Below are 14,564 nucleotides of genomic sequence, written 5' to 3' on the forward strand. Positions count from 1 at the left end.
CTTCATGTTGTTATCATTATAACCCTATCATTACACTGCTGGTTAATCATGAATAAAACAATAAACATAGAAAAAATCCTTTCCCTGGTGAGCATAAATAATTACAGATGAATACCTCTCGTTTGGGGCCCGCACCATGGAACGTCACATGCTATTACAAGCAATATCAGAGGATGTTTTATTGCAAGGAATAATTTTTTCTAATTGTAATGTTTATTCCCTTCAGATTCCGGCCTCCTCCTGAAGGCCCTACAAAGTTACTGAGAGGGAGTTTGCAGCTCTTGCCTGCAATTTATGGAAATATCCTTTCTCTCTGATAATAATCCTAATGTGAAAATGTGAAACCAAGCTGAAGAGGGCAGAAAATTTTTCTTTAACCAGAAGTTAAAAGGAAAAACACATAGGATATGGATTCTAGAGTGAGCTTAGCTGCTGGGGGCGAAGGAGCAAGGAAAGGAAATCCAGCATTTCCTTTGAAAATATATCATGCACTTGAAAGGCTTTCCCAAGGTGAAACCAGCCTATCGTATGGGTGGATCGTAGTTAGGCTGGAAGCAGCTCGATTTTCTTCCCTCCCCTGCCCATTGTTCCCGCCCAGCCACCTCTCCCTCCTCGCCCAGCAAGGATACCTCACACATACACTGGAGCATTTGGGGCCCCCTTGGATATTAGAACAGCCTCATGTTCAAGTATTAAAAGTTATCTACTGACCTATTCTCTAAACATTCTAATCTCTCACGCACTTAAGGTTCCTCTTCTGAGCTTAGTAATGAGCAAGTCTCTGCTTCTGCTGTTGTCCATCTTGTTCTCTCTCCCAGTCCCACTGGCCCCCTGGCTGTGCTGCCAGAGTCAGGATCCTATCTCCGGCCTCCTCAATGTTCAAAAGACTCACATCAAGCTCTCCAAAGAATCCTGGGTCAAGATTTCGGGAGTGTCACTCCATGAGTCATGGCTGTACCTCACCGAGTGAACAATGAGTCCAGGCACCAGACATGCCCTCCAGGACGAGAGCCATCCCCTCCCCCTTCCTCTCCGTACACTCAGCTCCCTGTGTGGCAGGTGGCTCTAGCTAGGATTACAGATCGTGTTTCTCCGGAGGACGTATCAGCTTTTGACTTAACCAAACGTTTTAAGCATAATATCCTTCTCTATTATCATTTTAGGCAATGTATAGAGATAAATATGATTTCAAAGCTCTAACACATGAAGTATGGATTTTTAGATTAATTAGAGTATACAACTCTGACATATAAGAGTTCATACTCATAAATAGTATTTCCACAAGACTCAGGTCAAGAATGGTCTCATATTGATAGTAAAAATCATCCCTGATCAATTAAAGTGAATCCAGAAAACCTTGCCAAACATACATAAGACGCTTAATTCTTTCGTAAATTCCTATGAAATGGATGAATAGGTGGATGGATGGATAGATGGATCGATGAAATATTTCTAAAGCACCAAACCTAGGAGATCAACATGGAATTAGAGATGAATTTGGTTTCTTATTCTTCAATAATAGTTGTGACCTTGGGAAATGCCATTTAACCTCTTCACATCTCAATGTCCTTGTCTGTAAATAGATACAAATGCTGTAATCATCACAAAGACTTACTATGAGCGCCAGATAAGATAACCTTGGGAGCTGGAAAGCTTCATGTGACAGAAAGGTATTAGTGAGATGGATGCAGAAGTTCTACAGCTGTTGCCTTGAACAATTTCCACGTTTCTGTGACTCACTTTGACTACCTGCAAAATAGACACGGAAAGACTTCTCTCCAGCTTTCCTTACGAGGCAGCGCACGTGGGGCCTATGGGAGGCCCTTGGATTTCAGGCCCCAGTAGATCTAACTAGCTGTACAGCCATGGACCAGTCATCCAAATCTCTGTGCTACTGTTCTCTCAGCTGTTTAAAAGGATAATGATGACTACGTCGGAGAGCGGCTGTGGGAGTCACACGTCTTAAAGCAGCACAGTGCCTAGAACATAGACAACAGTACTCAGCCTATGCAACTATTAGAATCGACAGTGTCCTGTGAATCTCCGGTGAAAATACCATGGGGTTGCCTCTCCCTTTATTGCCTAGATTCAGTCATTTCTGAATAAGCTCCGTTGCTATGGTTACCTTCCAAAGACACCACATTTGAAAATGTGTTGGGAGATAGGGATTGATGGCAGAAGGCTTTCGTGGAGGACACAAAGCAACTTCAGCAACTGAGACATGTTAATACATGTGAACCCTTTCTCTCGGAAACCGAAGTCACATTTTGCCAAAATGGAAATGAACTCAGGAAGCGGAGTTTCAGAAGTTCCGCATTTGGCCAGCCTCCTTCCCCCATCACCGGGACCTCAAGGACAGGTATATCTGGCCCTGAACCAACTCCTCAGCCTCTCAGTTTTCTCCCCCAGGATCTGGCAGTCTGAAGGATGTTGGTTGCCAGACAGAATTCATCAGATTCACTTCCCAGATGCTATCGCTTCTGATGCCGAATAAAAAATAGGTTGCCCAGAAATCGAGGTTGGAAAGGACAAGTGCGGCTGAGAAATGCACAGTGATATATATGCACAGAACGATAAAGGGCTACTCTCATTGAAAATTCATTAGCGTATATATTTGAATATTCCAGGGGTCTTCACGTCCCTCGAATCCCATACTCAGTCCCTGCAGGGGCCAGCGCTAACATCCCAGGCTAAACTATCTCCCACAGCAGTGTTATAAATGGTTTTCGATCTGTCAAAATCAGTCACGGCTCCAACAGGGAGTGAATAAAAGTTGGCCTGACCGCGCTTCCTGTTTCTAACTACAGAACCCAAGACCTGATGGGCAAGAGTATTGTACACTCAGTCCTACTAAAAAGACTCTTTCTTCCTGGTCATTTTTCCCCAGACCTCCTAGGGAGCTGTCCTGCTCTTATTTGAAATTCAAACCAGAAGGAAGTCACCTCTAAAAATACCAAGTTTCCCGCTTTCCTTTTCACGATGATGCAGCACCACCTAGGGGACATTTCCATTCATTTCTTGCTATTTGCACTATAAAATTCCTTTTAAAATGTTACAGTCCTCCTTATCTGCATGAGAAACGCACAGGAGCTTCTCTGAACACAGTTTTCTAGATTCAGCTCCAGACTTACGTCAGGTGGAAACCCTGGTGGACTAATTTATTACACGATGATCACTGCCACGGGTTGTGGTTCACATTTGTAATCACCGAGGAAAATTGGCTTTATTATTACATAAACTACCAATTAGCAAGCACCTACCACATGACAAGGTATATATATATATACATTTATTTCTCATATACACAGTAGTCCTTCAAATTGGCCATTAGCATCCCCATTTTACATAGGAAGAAATCAAGGCTTGGAGAAGTTTTGAGAAACTTCCCCAGGATCCGAGACCAGGGTTGTCTTACTCTTTCCACTACAAAATGCTATCCCTTTATCTTAACGTGAGTTGCGCCTACACGGCAGTGAGGCTGCTCATTTTAATGATTATAAGGCAGAACATTCAAATAACTATTGTCTTTCAAAGGAGTCACCTTGAAGCCTGTACTGTCATCCTAACGACTAACACTCATAACACTTCTGAGTGTCTGTTGTGGAAACTGCCTGCAGAGCTGTGAGTTGCACAACACAATCTCCTGTTATACGATGTCACATGTTTAATGAAAACCTGGCAGAGATTCCCTGATGTCAAGTAGTGTACGTTTTTCAGGCCCATCCTCTGACGATTTTGATTCAGTACATGTGGGAAATAGTCCAGGAGTTGGTATTTTCATGAGGAAGTGAAGTAAATGTCATCTTCAGGAAAGTCTTAGAAATACAAGTGCAATGATACCTGCACGAACTTTGGGGTGACACGGACTTGGGTTGTGGATCTAGGTCAGTCTTTTTTCTAGTTGTGTACCCCTAAGAAAGTCATTAAAGTCCTGAAGTATCAAGTTCCTCATCTATAAAATAATATTAATATTTATTAATAGCCACCAAACAGAGTTGTGGTATGGAATGAATGAGATTACGGATGTGAAGTGCTCATACGGCTTATAGGAGGCACTTTGTAAATGGTCATTGCTATTACAACGTAAGCATCCTTTCGGTCATCAAATTTGTTCTATGTGACAAATATTTCCAAATATTAAATCCATGGTGAAAGGATATCAGGACGCATAAAATATACTACAGTAACATGTGCTTAATTCTAAAATTAACAACTAAAGACTCATAGGAGAGAAGATGAAAGATAATAGATCGATAGGGACAGAAATATGTAATCTTTAGGGTATGCAAATGCTTAGGAAATGAGAAACCGACATTTAAAACAGTTTGACATTCAAGAGAATAACACGTTTCTGGGAAAAAAAGAAAAAACCCACACACATTATACAAGAGATGGAAGCAACCCAAGTGTCCACGGATGGATGAATGAGTAAGTAAAATGTGGTACATACATACAATAGGATACCATTCAGACTTAAGCAGGAAGGAAATTCTGACTTATGCTACAGCCTAGATAAATGTGAAGGATGCTATGCTGAATGAAATAAGCCATCACACAAAAGGACAAATACTGTATGATTCCACTCATGTGGGTGCATTTAAAAAATGGTTCCAGGGGTTGGCACAAAAACAGACACTCAGATCAATGGAACAGAATAGAGAACCCAGAAATGGACCCACAAACATATGGCCAACTAATCTTTGGCAAAGCAGGAAAAGAATATCCAATGGAATCAAGACGGTCTCTTCAGCAAGTCGTGCTGGAAAACTGGACAGCGACATGCAAAATGAACCTGGACCACTTTCTTACACCAGACACAAAAATAAACTCAAAATGGATGAAAGACCTCAATGTAAGACAGGAAGCCATCAAAATCCTCAAGGAGAAAGCAGGTGAAAACCTCTTCAGCCTTGCCCGCAGCAACTTCTTACTCAACACGTCTCTGGAGGCAAGGGAAACAAAAGCAAAAATCAACTGTTGGGACCTCATCAAAATAAAAAGCTTCTGCACAGCAAAGGAAACAATCAGAAAAACTAAAAGGCAACCGACAGAATGGGAGAAGATATTTACAAATGACATATCAGATAAAGGGTTAGTATCCAAAATCTAGAAAGTACATATCAAACTCAACACCCAAAAAACAAATAATCCAGTGAAGAAATGGGCAAAAGACATGAATAGACACTTCCCAAAGAAGACATCCAGATGGCCAACCGACACATGAAAAAATGCTCAACCTCACTCACCATCAGGGAAATACAAATCAAAACCACAATGAGATACCACCTCACACTTGTCAGAATGGCTAACAACTCAGGCAACAACAGATGTTGGTGAGGATGCAGAGAAAGAGGATCTCTTTTGCACTGTTGGTGGGAATGCACGCTGGTGCAGCCACTCTGGAAAACAGTATGGAGGTTCCTCAAAAAACTAAAAATAGAACTACCCTACGACCCAGCAATTGCACTACTAGGCATTTATCCACAGGATACAGGTATGCTGTTTCAAAGGGACACATGCACCCCCATATTTATAGCAGCACTATTAACAATAGCCAAAGTATGGAAAGAGCCCAAATGTCCATCGATGGATGAATGGATAAAGAAGATGTGGTATATATACAATGGAGTATTACTCAGCAATCAAAAAGAATGAAATCTTGCCATTTGCAACTATGTGGATGGAAGTAGAGGGTATTACACTAAGCGAAATTGGTCAGAGAATGACAAATTATCATCTCCTTCACTCATATGAGGACTTTAAGAGACAAAACAGATGAACATAAGGGAAGGGAAGCAAAAATAATATAAAAACAGGGAGGGGGACAAAACATAAGAGACTCTTAAATATGGAGAACAAACAGAAGGTTACTGGAGGGGTTGTGGGAGGGAGGATGGGCTAAATGGGTAAGGGGCATTAAGGAATCTACTCCTGAAATCATTGTTGCACTATATGCTAACTAATTTGAATGTAAATTTAAAAAATTTTTTTAAATTATAAAAAAATAAAAAAAAAAAAAAAAAAACAGTTCCAGGGGCACCTGGGTGGCTCAGTTCATTAAGCATCCAACTTCAGCTCAGCTCATGATCTCACAGTTCATGAGTTTGAGCCCTGCATCAGGCTCTGTGCTGATGGTGCAGAGCCTGTTTGGGATTCTCTCTCTCTCTCTCTCTCTCTCTCTCTCTCTCTCCCTGTCTCTGGCTAACTCTCTCTCTCTCTCTCAAAATAAATAAACTTAAAAAAAATTGGTTCCAAAATATGTGTATTCTACCACAATTAAGAATATTTTTAAATTTTAAAAAAAACCACATGGGTGTCAAAATCAAAATGAAATGTGGCTTCTAGATTGTCTTGCTGGGTTTGTGTTTCTTTCAAGAGTGCCATGTGAGACACTCCGGCTTAGAAATGCATAGAGCGCATTTATTTTTTTTAAATGAGCAAGTAAATTCACAAGTACTTTTACGTCCACATTCTCCAAACTGTGACCAGCACCGCCTTGCTCGCCTCTGTTTTTCTTTAAAGCTACATGGTTACCCACGATCACCCAAGAAATATTACTGGGCAAGGTGGGAGGCTGAGCCTGGAAAACCTGTTCTGAGTTCACTGCCCGGGCTTGAGGCGGGGCTTCGAGAGAAATGGCTGAGGAGCATGGCTCTCCCGGAGAACATTGAGGGAGTGCGCTCTCTTACAACACTGCAGCGTGCGCAGAGTCCTGCCCAGGGGCAGCTGGGTGAAGAGGAGGCGCATCAAAGGCACAGCCCATCCAGGACTGGACTGTGTGAGCCCCTCTCGACTGCAGCCCGCAGCGGCAGAGCGGATGTAACTTGATTTGCACCGCAAGCTGGTGAAGAGGGCATTGCCTCGTTTCAGTTAACTGTGATTTTCCTTGAGACCAGCCTTTAATAAGATAGATGGGGTCTTTTCTGATGAGTCTACGTGACATCGAAGCTCTTCAAAGGTCCCCAAACTATGATGGTGTTGGCTTTTTGTCTAATTTAACTTAAAAGTCATGACTTTTAAGATGAAAGTACATATTTATCAAATTCCACGTCTTTCCCCATTTGTGGCACTTTTCACACAAAGAGGAATGGATTTCCTGAAACAAGTGGGCAAAAGTTAGATGCCATTCTTTCCCTCTTCAGGGTGACGTGGATCCTGACGTACAGAGGTCACCTGAGATGGAACTGGTGGACTTCCGGAGTTGAAAACCGGAGAAGTATGGTGACAGCTGGGTGCACGAGTAGAACATAAAGGCAGGAGGGCTGGTTTCACCTTTCAACTGCCAGGGAAAATTTATTGCTGTCTAAAAGAACCCCCTGAGGGTGAGGGACGTGTAAAACCAGCTGGCAGCATCCATGGGTGGCCCTGGTGGCTCTTAGTAACGTAATGGATGTCTCTAGCCTTGAGTGAGATTCTTCAGAGCAAAATTCAGAAAGTGTTTTTAAAAGGTATCCCATTTTTGGCTCTGGGATAGATAGATTAGATAGATAGATAGATAAGATAGATAGATTAGATAAGATAGATAGAGATAGATAGATAAGATGGATAGGTAGATAGATAAGATAGATAAGATACAATAGATAGATAGATAGATAGATAGATAGATAGATAAGATGGATGGATGGATAGATAGATAGATAGATAGATAGATAGATAGATAGATAAGATGGATGGATAGATAGATAGGTAGATAGATAGGTAGATAGATGATAGATAGGATAGATAGATAGATAGATAGATAGATAGATAAGATGGATAGATAGATAGATAGATAGATAGATAGATAAGATAGGTAGATAGATGATAGATAGATTAGATAGATAGATAGATAGATAGATAGATAGATAGATAAGATAGATAGGTAGATAGATAAGATAGATAAGATACATTAGATAGATAGATAGATAGATAGATAGATAGATAGATAAGATGGATAGATAGATAAGATGGATAGATAGATAGATAGATAGATAGATAGATAAGATAGATAGGTAGATAGATAAGATAGATAAGATACATTAGATAGATAGATAGATAGATAGATAGATAAGATGGATAGATAGATAAGATGGATAGATAGATAGATAGATAGATAAGATAGATAGGTAGATAGATGATAGATAGATTAGATAGATAGATAGATAGATAGATAGATAGATAGATAGATAGATAAGATGGATAGATAGATAGATAGATAGATAGATAGATAGATAGATAGAATAAGATAGGTAGATAGATGATAGATTAGATAGATAGATAGATAAAGATAGATAGGTAGATAGATGATAGATTAGATAGATAGATAGATAAAGATAGATAGGTAGATAGATGATAGATTAGATAGATAGATAGATAAAGATAGATAGGTAGATAGATGATAGATTAGATAGATAGATAGATAGATAGATAGATAGATAGATAGATAGATATGTTATAGTACCTTTATCCATCAACACTCGGTAGCTGATAACAGAAAGCACTGCATCTAGCTCCATCTAAGCTTAAACACCATGTGATTGGATGTTAACTTTTGGCCATCCACAGAGCTTGCTTCCTCTTTCTTACAAGATGATTGGGAGAGCTAACAGAGCAGCCTTTAGTCTGACTTCCGGGTGTGACTCTTGCACCACCAGCCCGGAACTGGCTGTCCAGAAGAGCTCCTAGCCCTGCCGACAGCACGGACATCGGAAAATCACGGTGCCGCCGCCTGCTTGTTAGTTCTAAGGCCACAGAGCCTACCGGCAGAACGCTGCCCCACATCCCACTGGAGCATGCCCTATTTGCTCTCCAGAAAAATCAAATGCTCCACAGTCGTGGCCAGAGAGAGCAGACATAATGGTTTCCATCTCATCTGGGCTTCCTAATCTCTAACAGGAACATCTGCTTGGAGGAAACCAGGTCACATCTGGAATTCAAGCCGTAAGGGGGTGCTTGGGAAATGTACAGACTTCAGTTCCCTGGGCCCCTCTGCGAGCCGTAGCGCATCCATGTGCCGCAAGTGGGTTAAAAGTGTATCACACACACGCGCTCAGAACTTCATCATTACTTGGAAATACCTGGTGTGAAAAAAATTCAATTGCAATTCAAACCCATTTGTATTAGCACACACACACACAAAAACCCACTTCTCATTTGTCAATGACAGAACGAGAAGAGCTATTAGGCTTTAAATAGAATTTTCAATTTTTGAATGGATTTTAAAAAATGGTTTCAAATTGTTTCAGCAGCTACTTACATAAACCAAGTTTCTCGTCAATGGTGATTGCCAAGAATTCGAAGAGCTCGTCATTAAAATATCTTGATCAAGAATTGGATATAGCCATTTCAAGCATACAACTTGATATTTAACAGTCTGGAAAGCAAGATCAAGTTTCTCATTAAGGCGTTTTAAAAAATGTATTTGGGAATTTTGCACAAAGTCAATATTCCTCTCAAATACTTTGGATTTTACTGATTTTAGTTCTTATAGCGTATGGAGAAAATACAATATTTTGTTCTACTAAACTCCAAATAAAAATCTCAAAATAATCTTTAGCTTTGTGCTATGAAAACACTATCAATTTCTTTTTTTTTAAAGTTTCTTGTTTACCAAATCTCATTCTTTTTTAAATATATTTTAATGTTTATTTATTTTTGAGAGAGAGAGAGAGACAGAGTGTGAGTAGGGGAGGGCAGAGAGAGAGACACACACAGAATCCGAAGCAAGTTCCGGGATCTGAGCTGTCAGCACAGACCCCAACACAGGACTCGAACTCACAAATTGTGAAATCATGACCTCAGCCAAAGTAGGACGCTTAACAGACAGAGCCACCCAGGCGCCCAACACTATCATTTTCTATGTGCACCACGATGTAAAAAAGGGAGGACTTGGAATGGAGGAGAATGAGCCACATTCTACAAGATTTCACAGTAAATTTAAGAAAATTATTTACTTGCCACATTGACATTCTAAGCAGAGGATCATGCTCTTGGCTCCTTTCCCTTTTAAAATTTAGTTAGCAGAATGTATTACATGCACCACCACCATCACTATTGTTCCATCTCATAAAAAACCCGCAAGAAATTTTCAGATTATATGTAGTCTCTCTTTGTATGTTACCCAACCTTGTTCATTCTCCTCTGTACAACCAGCTCTGAAAACCCAACTTGGTGACCCTTTCCCTCTGACCTCCTCTTCCCTGTTCTTTGGGCCTTTTCGCACATCAGGTTATCTCTTGACAAACAATAATGGCATCTTATCTCATAAGCAACTTGAGAGAATCCCTGTCTTTTTTTTTTTTAATTTTTTTTTTAACGTTTATTTATTTTTGAGACAGAGAGAGACAGAGCATGAACGGGGGAGGGTCAGAGAGAGAGGGAGACACAGAATCTGAAACAGGCTCCAGGCTCTGAGCGGTCAGCACAGAGCCCGACGCGGGGCTCGAACTCACCGACTGCGAGATCGTGACCTGAGCCGAAGTCGGATGCTCAACCGACTGAGCCACCCAGGCGCCCTGAGGATCCTCGTCTTAACTTCTTTATATCCCCCCATTATTCTAGATATACACTAAGCAAGCTCTTGGTGGTTATCACGAATTGCTAAAATGCTGTTTGGAGAATCAAACATTAAGAACGGATGGAGATGAACTCATGATTTGTTTTCTGATTTTAAGTGTAATACATATTCATTCTTGCAAATATTAAAAATAAGGTATGAAGAAAATAAAAATCACAATTCTGTTTTTTTTAATGTTTATTTTTAAAGTTTATTTATTTGGAGAGAGAGGCAGCACGAGTAGGGGAAGAGCAGAGAGAGAAGGAGGGAGAGAGAGAATCCCAAGCAGGCTCCGTGCTGTCAACGCAGAGCCTGACGCAGGGCTTGAACCCACAAAACTATGAGATCATGACCCGAGGCAAAGCCAAGAGTCAGACACTCAACTGACTGAGCCACCCAGGTGCCCCAAATGTTTATTTTCTAGAGAAAGAGAGACAACGTGGGTGTCACGTTGGAGAGGGAGACAGGATCAGAAATGGGCTCTGCACTGACAGCAGAGAGCCTGATGTGGGGCTTCAACCCACAAACTGTGAGATCATGACTCCAGCTGAAGTAGGACAATCAACCTACTGAGCCACCTAGGTGCCCCCATAATCACAATTCTATTCAGAACTATCACTCTCTCCATCTTTCTCTCTTTCCTTCCTATCTTTTTCTGTACTACTATGCATTATATAAGCTGCTAAGAAAAATTTTTTTTATTTATTTATTTTGAGAGAGAGAGAGGCAGAGTGAGAAGGAGAGAGAATCCCAAGCAGGCTCTGGACTGTCAATGAAGAGCCCGATGAAGGGCTCAAACTCATGAACTGTGAGATTATGACCTGGGCTGAAATCAAGAGTTGGACCCTGAACTGACTGAGCCACCCAGGCACCCCTAAGCTGCATGTTTTAAAAATAGTATTCGGATCCCAATAGGGAGTTGGTGTTTGCTTTTCCATTTAATATCATTGTAAACTTTTCCCGTCAAGTAAATTGTAGCACATCCAGATATTTTACAACTATTAAAATGATGTCTTAGAACAGTGCTTCTCAAATTTTAATGAGCATACATTAACCTGGGATATTGTCAAAATATGGGTTCTGGTTAGTAGGTCTTGAGATGGGTCCCAAGATTCTGCATTTCTATCAACCTTCCAGATGATGCCAACACCATGGGTCCATGGACCACACTGAGTAGCAAGAGCTTAGAAAGTATATATATTCCAGTAATGATGAACACACATAATTTTCAATGTCTGGCTCATATGTGGCGAAATATCACATCAATGGAGCGATAAGAATCCTTACACACAATGCAGGAGTAATGCAAATATTTATCACGTATATACTCTGTATGCATATAGGCACAAAGATCATTAAAAATCTAATGCTGGTCAATTTCAATCCATATCAATATTTCTAAGACTCTGGATGCATGCACCCAAAGGACATTCCACAGAGACAGAAAGCAGATCAGTGGTTTGCAGGGAACAAAGGGAAGGGCAAAGAAGGAAGAAATTTTTAGGGGTGGTGGATATGTTCACGATCTTGATTGTGGTGATATTTTATATGTAAAATCTGATAAAACTGATCAAATTGTACACTGTAAACATATGCAGTTCATCGTCAGTTATGCTTCAATAAAGCTATTTCTTTTTTTAAATCCAGGAGGGAAGCCACAAAATGCATTCCACAAAGGTATTTACATTCCTCCAGCAGTATACACGAGTATGTGCCTCATTACACCTATGGCAGCATTGTAATTCTTAAAAGGAAAAAAAAAAACAAACCACTGCTAATTTGAAAGGCAAACATACCTCATTTGTTTGAACGTGCATGTCTCTGATTAGTAGTCGACTGAAATTTTTTCATGTTGATCAGCTCTTTGCTCATTTTTCTTTTGTTATGTTAGTGTTTCTTACCAACTGACAGGAGCTCTTTCTTTAGCTATCTGTCGAAAATATGTCATCTATATTTTCCCCTCAGCTTGATGTTCACCTTTGTGTATACTTGATGGAATGTAATATAAGTAGACATTTTAAAGAAGCCCAAGAATAAAATCATCATAATAATCATCTTGACACTGCTCCAAATACACACAAAGCTCAGAGTCTGAACACGGAATCAGGTATAAAGAACATGGAAGTCTTTTCTTTTTTTTTTTTTTTTTTTTTTAATTTTTTTTTTTCAACGTTTTTTATTTATTTTTTTGGGGACAGAGAGAGACAGAGCATGAACGGGGGAGGGGCAGAGAGAGAGGGAGACACAGAATCGGAAACAGGCTCCAGGCTCCAAGCCATTAGCCCAGAGCCTGATGCGGGGCTCGAACTCACGGACCGCGAGATCGTGACCTGGCTGAAGTCGGATGCTTAACCGACTGCGCCACCCAGGCGCCCCCATGGAAGTCTTTTCTAATCACCTAATTTCTTTCATGAGCTGAAAGACTGATTACCACAGACTACATCAGAAGCAAGCCGTCTATATAAACACGTCAACTTCTAACTTTCACATTCATGCTTTGGTTGGTTGTTACAGTAAAATAGGTTGGTTCATCCTTTCTAGAGTGGAGTTAGTGGTACTAAGATACAAAATGTTTTGTGACTTGATCAAGAGCAGTCAGAATTTGAATGTATAAACTCCCTCCTTTTATTGAAACCTCTCAGTGTATGAGAAATGAGTCCATGAAATCAAACCGGGGGTGTGTGGTTTGGGTTTTTTCGCTTGTTTTGTTTTGTTTTGTTTTGATCAACTGAATACCAGAAAAGGAGAATATGTAAATATCCTCCTGGAATGGGAAGTAAATGTTTCTATCCTGAGAAGACATATATTATTACTTAAACGTTTCCCCTTCACCATACCTGGAGTCTCACAAGATTGTTTTTAGACCAAAAACCAATGAAGAGTGCCGACACTGGTAATACCTATTTAAAGAGAAATGCCTTTTTATGTACCACGACAACTGGTACAGATGCAAGAAAACGACTTCCCCAAAAGGTAATTACAAGTATTCATAAAACTGTCCCATCCTGGGCACCTGTGTGACTCAAGTCAGTTGAGCGTCCAGCTTTGGCTCAGGTCATGATCTCATGGTTTGGGAGCTCCAGCTCCGCATTGGGCTCTCGGCTGTCAGCACAGAGCCCACTTCGGATCCTCTGTCCCCCTCTCTCTCAAAAAAAAAAAAAATTGTCCAATCCTTTGACTATGAGCCATAATTAAGCCACTAGAAGCAACAGATACACACAAAACATTTAAAGAATGAATTTTAGTTTCTTTAGTCAAAGATTTTCAAACTTCATTCTGAAGCTTATAAGGGTTAAAATCATTTGGCCGAGGCCACAAAGCTAAGTGCCGTCCAATCTGAAGCCAGAATCCAGATCTGCTGAGACCCAAGCTAAAGGGCAGTAGAGGATGAAATGAAGCAGCAGCAATCAATGATGGGGCTTAGACTCCAGGAAAATCAAGTTCCTGGAGCTTTAACCTCCTCATGCATAAAATGAGGTGAGTTAAATGATTGCTAAACTTCCTTTCACCCCGAACCTTTTCTAAATGCTGGATAAGCGGGTAAAACCTCAAGAGTTGCAGTCCTGTGCTGGAGCTTTATTGCCACTCCAGGGTTCCTTGACTCTTAAGCCCATGTCACCTCAGGTTCACACTCCAGCCCTGCCCTATGATCTGCATCACCGTGGCAAATAATCTATCTTTGTTTTAGAGATAAGGAAACAGGGGCCCCAGGAGGATCATAAAGAGAGTTACCATACTGGGAAAGAATACATCTGAATACTTGGCCGGGTCTGGCAGAGAATAAGATGTCCAATAATTGCATGTCTGTGTATTTGGGGTGTCTTAGTCCATCCGGGCTGGTATTAACAGAATGCCATTAGTTGCGTGGTTTATAAACAACAAAAATTCTCAACAGATCTGGAGGCTGAGAAGTCTTGAGATCAAGGCTCTGGCAGACTGTGTCTGGTGGAGGCCCTCTTCCTGGCTCACAGATGGTCATCTTCTGTGTCCTCAAATGGCAGAAGCACCAAGGGAGCTCTCTGGGGTCTCT

This window comes from Panthera pardus, unplaced genomic scaffold, assembly GCF_024362965.1.
Source record: "Panthera pardus isolate Hobbes unplaced genomic scaffold, ASM2436296v1 HiC_scaffold_10, whole genome shotgun sequence".
NCBI lineage: Eukaryota > Metazoa > Chordata > Mammalia > Carnivora > Felidae > Panthera > Panthera pardus.